This window comes from Capsicum annuum, chromosome 1 (genome assembly GCF_002878395.1).
Source record: "Capsicum annuum cultivar UCD-10X-F1 chromosome 1, UCD10Xv1.1, whole genome shotgun sequence".
NCBI classification, from domain to species: Eukaryota; Viridiplantae; Streptophyta; class Magnoliopsida; order Solanales; family Solanaceae; genus Capsicum; species Capsicum annuum.
This window is the reverse complement of record NC_061111.1, coordinates 17,255,672-17,263,642: the sequence shown is the minus strand read 5'-3', so window position 1 is coordinate 17,263,642 and position 7,971 is coordinate 17,255,672. Positions and strand designations below refer to the sequence as shown.

The 7,971-nt window shown below is 34.6% G+C and overlaps 1 long non-coding RNA gene across 1 annotated transcript; it reads right to left on the bottom strand.

Moving 5' to 3' along the window:
- Nucleotides 1-4,178: 4,178 nt before the first annotated feature.
- LOC124886425 lies at nucleotides 4,179-7,154 on the bottom strand. The gene is made up of 2 exons (XR_007043590.1): nucleotides 5,023-7,154; nucleotides 4,179-4,687 (listed from the first exon to the last, which is right to left on the bottom strand). It is a non-coding gene; the product is annotated as an uncharacterized LOC124886425 (long non-coding RNA).
- Nucleotides 7,155-7,971: the final 817 nt, after the last annotated feature.

Sequence of the window (7,971 nt, the reverse complement as noted above, 5' to 3'; positions counted from 1 at the left end):
TATTTACCTCCCTGATTGCAATCACCTTAACATTCCATTTTGATTTAGGTAATACCCTTAGTACCTTTTCGACTTGTTCCTCCTCAGAGATAACTCTTCCTAAGAAAGTCAGCTCATTTTTTAAGGTGGTAGGCTTTGTCATTATCTCATGTAGGGTTTTATTCTCCTTCATTTTAAATGCCTCATATTCAGTAAACAGAAGAGAAATCCTAAATTTGCTTACTTGAGAGGTACCTTTATGAGCATAGCAGTAGTACAGGTTGATACCCTATTGTATTCAGCAGGTCCTAATGCACAGAACAAGATGTTCTTAAACTTAGAATTTTTCTTCAAGGCCAATAAGTCATCAGGAGTAAATTCACTCCTTACTTTCTTGATTGGTTCTCCATCAACCAAATTCATTGGAATAGTGGGACCATCAGTAATCCTATCCCACAATTCATAGTCTTCACCTTGAATGAACATCTCCATCCTTGCTTTCCACCAGATAAAGTGAGAGCCATTAAAGAGTAGAGGTCTAGTAGTTGACTGACCTTCACTGTGACCAGTACGAGGTACGAAATTCATCATTGATATTTTCTTAGGTGCTAGCCCTATTTAAGACAACCTCTCTTCGATACCACTTGTTAGAGTATGAGCCCTACTAATTGCCTATCTATGAAACAAGTAAGTAAACATGGTTTACAGAAGTAAAAGCTGAACACAGTGTTTTTACGTGGAAAACACCCGGCTCAAGAAAGGTGTAAAAAACTACAACCTGTACCTCTACAAGATTTAATCCCAACTTTACTATAACACTTGAGCCTCAACAATAAACAAAATTACAAGACTTTTTGTAAATTAGGAATTAAAACTTCTAACTTTTATCACTATAAGAGCACAAATCTTTCCAAGATTAATGTTCCCAAGTCTTCGAGTTCCCTAACTTGAAAACACAACTCCTAAATCAGTTTATAGATCACTAAGACTATAACAATGACTCATTACAACTCAAAGAACCTACCTACTACTTACAGTTTAACACTTGCTAAGTAAGAGACTAGGTTCTTCTTTAAGTATGTGAACGTTTTACTGATTGTTAATTATCTTTTCAGTGTATTGAGTGTCTGCTTTTGAATTAGTTTCTTATATTTAAGCACACACCTCATAGAGTCCTTTGATTGATGTAATCTTCTATGTTCAATAGGACTCTAGATAGTTTCACACTTTTTGTTGTCGCCTCTCTCACTTCTTCTTTTGAATAGATTTTTCTTTCAATAGGATTCCTCTTTTATCTCTACAAGACCTCTTATTCAACTCAACTTCTTAAGCCGTCTTGTTCAACTCAACGTCTGATGTGATAAATGCTATCCACTTATGTTTGTACACAGAGTCATCTTATTAATAAATTATCTGCAGCTGATCTTGGTTCAGTTGGATGCACCAGTTTTCACAACATGTTTCATTCACTTGTCTATCATTAAAACTCCACATGCCCTAACAAGAGGATATTTTGGGAGAGAAAGAAAAGAAAAATCAACTATTTGATATTATGATCAGTTGCTCAATGAAGCAGTAACTACATTAAAGTATATATAGAATCTAGAATCTTGTAAGCTAGCTAGTAGACTAATCTTAGTACCATCTAACTAAATAACTAAATAATGAATACAATTTAATTAGTTGTGATCCAGCTGTAGCCAGCTGGCTAACTGACTCTAACTAACAACTATAACTAGCTCCAATACCTCTCCTCAAGCTGATGGGGAAAAGAGATCTTTCAACAGCAGCTTGGATAATAAGTAGTCATGAGGTTGCTTGCTATGTCTCTTGGTCAGCAGATCAGCAAGTTATTCTTTTGTTGACAGATGAAAAGTTTTGACAACACCTCATAGAATCTTTTCTGTGACAAAATGACAATCTATGTCAATATGTTTGATTCTCTCATGAAAGATAGGATTGGCTGCAATCTGAATAGCAGCTTTGCTTTCACAATACAAATGAATTGGAAAATCAAGAATAACTCCCAATTCTTTGAACAGATCTTTTAACTAAGTGATTTCAGCTACTGTAGAAGCCATACTTCTAAATTTGGCTTCTGTAGAACTCTTAGCAATTTTGGCTTGCTTCTTTGACTTCCAAAAAATCAAAGAACTACCCTACAAGACTAGATAACCAGTGATAAATCTTACGATTTGTAGACATCCACCCTAATTAGAGTCACAAAATACTCCCTGTTTATCAGAACTTGTGGAAGTCAATAGCAAAAAAAAGACTAGGAGCTGATTTAATGTACCTCACTACTCTTAGAAGATAGGATTGTTAGGGGTTTTGCGTGAATTAACTTAGGACCTGAGCTGCATATGTTGTATCAATCCTAGTCATTGTAAGATATAAGAGTTTTCTAACTAATCTTTGATACTTCTCAGAATCTTCTAATTCTCTGTCCTTAATACCTTGATTTTCTAATAGTATCATCTTGTCAAATTGGATTCGAGAGGAGTAACAACAGGTTTTGCTCCTCCAAGTCTCATTTGAGGAATTAATTCTAGAGAATACTTTCTCTATGACATCATAATACCTTTGAAGGATCTTACAGATTCTATACCTAGGAAAAACTTAAGTTCTCCTAAGTCTTTCATTTTTGAACTTTAGTTGTAGATCATTCCTTGTCTATAAAATCAGGTCTGGATCACTACCTGTGACTAGAAAAATCATCTACATAGATCAGTACCACCACCAGATAAGATTGTACTTTCTTGGTAGACAGTGAATAGTCAAAATTACTTTGTGTGAATTCCAACTGCAATAGAGCATCTGTAATCTTTTTGTTCCATTGTCTAAGGGCCTGTTTGAGGCCATACAAATATTTGTGCAACTTGCAGACTTTAAGCTTAGTGTTATGACCAAAAAAGCTTTGAGGAATATCCATGTATACCTCATATGATAGATCACATTGTAAAAAGGCATTATGTACATCCATCTGATAGATATACCATCCTTTTGATGCAGTAATGACTAGCAGAGATCTTATTATGACTATTTTAGTTGCAGGTGAAAATGTATTTGTATAATCCAACCCCTCCTTCTGACTATACCCCTTAGCAACCAGCCTAGCTTTATACTTTCGCACATCCTCTATGGAAGAATATTTGACTTTAAACACCCATTTACAGCAAATTGGAACTTTACCAGAAGGCAAATCAATAATGCTCCAAATTTGATTTTCTTTCAAGGTAGATATCTCTTATCGCATGGCCTCTATCCACTTAGAATCTTTAATAGCCTTATCAAAATACTTAGGTTCCACAATGTAAGAATAAGCTATTAAAGCATTACTGAACACAAGTCATATATTAGCATATCTAACAGAGTTAGAGATGGGATAGTTGCAGTTGGAATTGTCCTTGCCTTTTGTTATGTCCTGCATCTGGAGTTTGGGTTTAGATGTTCTTGATGACCTATTAGTAGGAAGTGAAGAAGGATTTGTAGGAGCAGGAGGTAAAGTATGTGAAATTTCAGGTTCTAAACTCTCAAGAAAAGAAGGAGTGTGTGATGGATTTTGAGTCTACTCATCATCTAAACTCCCTGTGGAGGGATCATTGGAGGTAGATGGAATTGGATAAATAGTATAATTATATTGTACGGCGGTAAACAAATCCACAACAGGAAAAGAGTAGTAGCATAAGGAAAATTAGATTACATAAATAGAAAGATATCTTCCCTAAAGATAACACTCTACTGATGTGAAACTCTTAAGAGAAAATGCTAAACATCTTGTAACCTTTTTGAGTCAGAGAGTAACCAGGAAAAATTTGCTCTTGGAGCAAACTTATCATATCTTTTCACACAAGTTACATAACCAAGATATCCAAAAACTTTCATGTAAGAGAGATCAGGAGCATGACCAAATAATTTTTCAAAAAGAGATGATCCTCAAAGAACTAACGAGGGTAACCTTTTAACTATGTAAATTACAATACTCATACATTTTCTCCAAAATCTCAAAGGAACTTTAGCTTGAAATCTAAGAGATCTGGTAACTTCAAAGATATATCTATGCCTCCTCTCAGCAATGCCATTTTGATTAGGAGTGTATACATATAAGCTTTGATATATTATTCCTAGATATTGAAGCAAGTCATGCATTTGAGAGTTAAAAATTCACATCCATTATCAGACCTCAAATATTTCATTGAGAAGGAATATATATTATGTATCTTATAAAAGAAAGATTTCCTTACAGCAATTACATTAGACTTTGTAGGTAATAGAAACAACAAGGTGTACCTTAAGCGATCATCAACTAGAGTAAGAAAGTACCTTTTACCATAATATGTAGGGATGCTATAGGAACCCTAAACATCTGTATGTATAGTATGAAAATAAGAGCCATCAGTAGTAGTGCTTAAAGGAAAAGACAATCTAGTTTGTTTTGCCAATAGACACACAACAAAATTTTTTTGCTCTACCATCACAAATAGAAAGGTTGAAAACCACTTATTTTCTGAAAAGTACCTACTAGTACATGACCTAGCTTTTTATGCCACAAAACACCATCATCATACTTCTTCTTCTTACTGACTAAAGTAGAACCAGTATAAGTTGTAGTAGCTCTTCTAATACTTTCAACTACATATTGAAGTTCATGCTTGTCTTTTGAATTGATCACATATAAACCATCATCTTCTCTACCAATCTCCTTCACCTGACCACTTAAAAAGATAGAAATCAGGATAAAATAACATAGCCTAATTAAGTTTCTTTGTCAACTTGGAAATAGATAAATGGTTGTATGTAAAGTCAGAAAGATGCATGACATTAGATATTCTTTGACCTCCAAAAATATAAGTTGAACCTATATGTTACACATAAGCAACTTCACCAGTAGGGAAGTATACCTTGCTCTTTTTAATACTATCAAAACTTCTAAGATCTGTCAACAAGTTGAGAGTATTGTTCATATGACTTGATCCTCCAGAATCAACAATCTACATATGACTAGTTCAGAAGCCCCACAAGCTACATCATATGATGATATACCTGTTGTCATGTTTGAATCAGTTGTATCATCTCTCTTTCCAAGTAAGTTCAGCAGTTGATTGTATTGTTCTTGTATGAACTGAGGGATGCCAGGGGTTGATCCATAGGAATTTTAGTTCATTTGTTCAACACTTGCTTGTCTACCTCCTACAACACTAGCGGTATCTTGTGAAAATAAGTTGTAGGACTAGAAGAACTATTTGAAACAAACCTCTTTTTTTATTTTGAATCATTAGGATATCCTATCAACTTGTAGCAATTGTTCTTGAAGTACCTTTTAAATAACAGTAGTCACAAAAGAGATTCTTCTTCTTAAATCTATGATTCGATCCAGAACTTGTAGTTGATGTGTGTGACTAACAGGATTAGAAATTGAAATGTGAGAATTGTTATAGGAACTAGAACTAAGAAAATTACTACTAGTAGTATGAAAACTACCACCAAAGCCTCTGGTAGATTTCCCTCTATATGAATGAGAACATCCAGTCCGATGCTAAAGCTAGAACCACTATGCTGAGTGGTCAAACTAGAATCTCCAGAAGTGGTGTAGGTAGATTTAAGCACCCCTTTTTCCTTATTATTATTTAGAAAAGTAGTGCTTTTATTCAATTTTGTAACATGAGACAAAGACATACTTCTCCTACTCTCTTTTGAAATAATCATGGAATAAACTTTGTTAATAGAAGGTATATGGATCATGTTCAAAATTTGGTTATTCAATTGGTAATAGAACTCATTGGGGCCCATTAGAAATTACAGTAATTTAGTACTCAAAATTTACAACATATTTCCTGGATTCTTCACAACTACAACCAAGGCAGGGCATGAGCGCATCAAATTCAGCCCAAACTTCTTCAATTTTGAAAAGTAAGCGGATACAGAGGAAATTCCCTGAGAGGGTGTAGTTATCTCTTTGTGCAGGAATAAAAATCTTGATCCATTCACCTAGTCAAATCTTTCCTGAAGATTTATCCAAACCTTATGTGCACTGGATGCATAGACCATACCACTCAATAATTCAGCTCTCGTCGAATCTAAAGCGGTGGATTGCTAATTTGTTGTCCATAATAAAACTACAACATTGAATTTCTCCCAAAGTTCATATAAATAAAAGTGAGATTTCTCCTTAGGGTATCTACCATAAACAAAGCCCAATTTGCTTTTTCCAAACAAACTTATATGCATAGTGCTACTCTACTATTACACGTCCTCATACCCCTGTGTGGCAGTGTGTTATCATCGTTCTAACACCGGAAGCATTTTCTCAATTGTACTTTACAACATTGGTTGCATGCCAAAATTTGTGAAAATAATTACCCAACAAACCGATAGTGATGGCCTGATTCAAGTTCATGAGGATGTGGAAGAGGATATGGCCATTGATGAGGTATATTATAAGGATGTAACTATTGATGAGGTAAGTGCAAAATAGACCATATTACTAATGGATGGACTATTGGCCAAAATAGATGATTTAAAAATTAATGAAAATATTGATGACACATCTATAATCATGAAATGATTTATCGAAGTTAAGCATGCAATCAATCTTTTTTAAAACTCAGTACAGGGTACTAAGATAGATTCACGAATGATGATGAATGTGGTTATCTAGGATAAGAAAAAAATGAACCTGTTAATGGGTGGATTTATAGGATTAAGGCATCTACTAGAATCGATGGAAGCGTAGAATGCTCAGCTGGTAGCTGGGTAGGTAATGAACAGAAGACTGATGTTGAGGAACTGCAGGACTCTTTAAAAGACTTGAAAACATTGGTTATTTAATTGGACACAATGGTTAACGCTTTAGGTAAGTTTCTAATCACTATAGAGGACAATGAGGTGACTGTCAAAGAAGACATCAGGGAGGGGACTGGCGAACTACAAGAGGCTAATGAACTGATGCTATTTTAGAAGAAAAATATTAGGGAGGACATTGATAAAATGGGGTTGCCAATTTATTAAGGCAGTGATTAGTGTCACTGGTATTGAAGTGGTTTGGCTCCTTTGTAGAAAATAAAGGTGAAATAGATACTTTGTGCTTCACGATAAGTGACAAAGTGTTGTAAACCACACATTGGTACCTTAATTTCTTCTTTCATCATCTATATTTTGTGTAAGGTACAGTAAACCATACATCGGTATCTTTATTCCTCTTTCATTATCTATATTTTTTGTAAGGTGTTGTAAACCATAGATTGGTACCTTGCTTGCTTACTTTCAGGATCTATATATTATGTAAAATGCATACCTTACATTACAACAAATGTGATGAAGTTTCAAATAAATTTGAAAACCCCGCTCCTTTTCCCGTTTTGTTATGCCTGCGTGAGCTCAGCTAATACTTCACCATGGCCCATTCCAGACTCTCAGGGTCTTTTCCTCAAGTTCCATCTGACGTATAAATATTGTTCTTGGAAGATAACGTGGTTGTTCAGTCGGTTCTACGATCTACGGTTGACTAAAAATTTTTAAGATAGAAGGAGTGTTTCTATCTTAGATCCCCAATGGGGCTTTAACTTCTTCCAATAAAGGTTCTAATAAATTATTGGAAAAAGGATTGGATGAGAATGATCATTACAATGATCGATTGGCAAATGTCAAGTCCATATAAGGAGACTAAGTATTCATTCTTATAGATGATTTTGAACTCGTGGCCAAAATGGATGATTTTAAGATTAATGGAAATATTAATGACACATGTAATCATGAAATAATTAATCGAAGTTAAGCATGCAGTCAATCTTCTTGAAAACTTAGTACAGGATACTGAGATAGTTTCACGAATGACAATAAATGTGGCTGTTAGGAAACTAAAGTTTTGATGATGGATATATGAATGAAATATATTGTCCAAGATGGTCCACACAAGTGTTGAAAAAATAGTCACAGGCAAGGCTACTGATAGGCTAACAATGCATAAAGTCAGGAGTGGATAAGTAAGAAGAT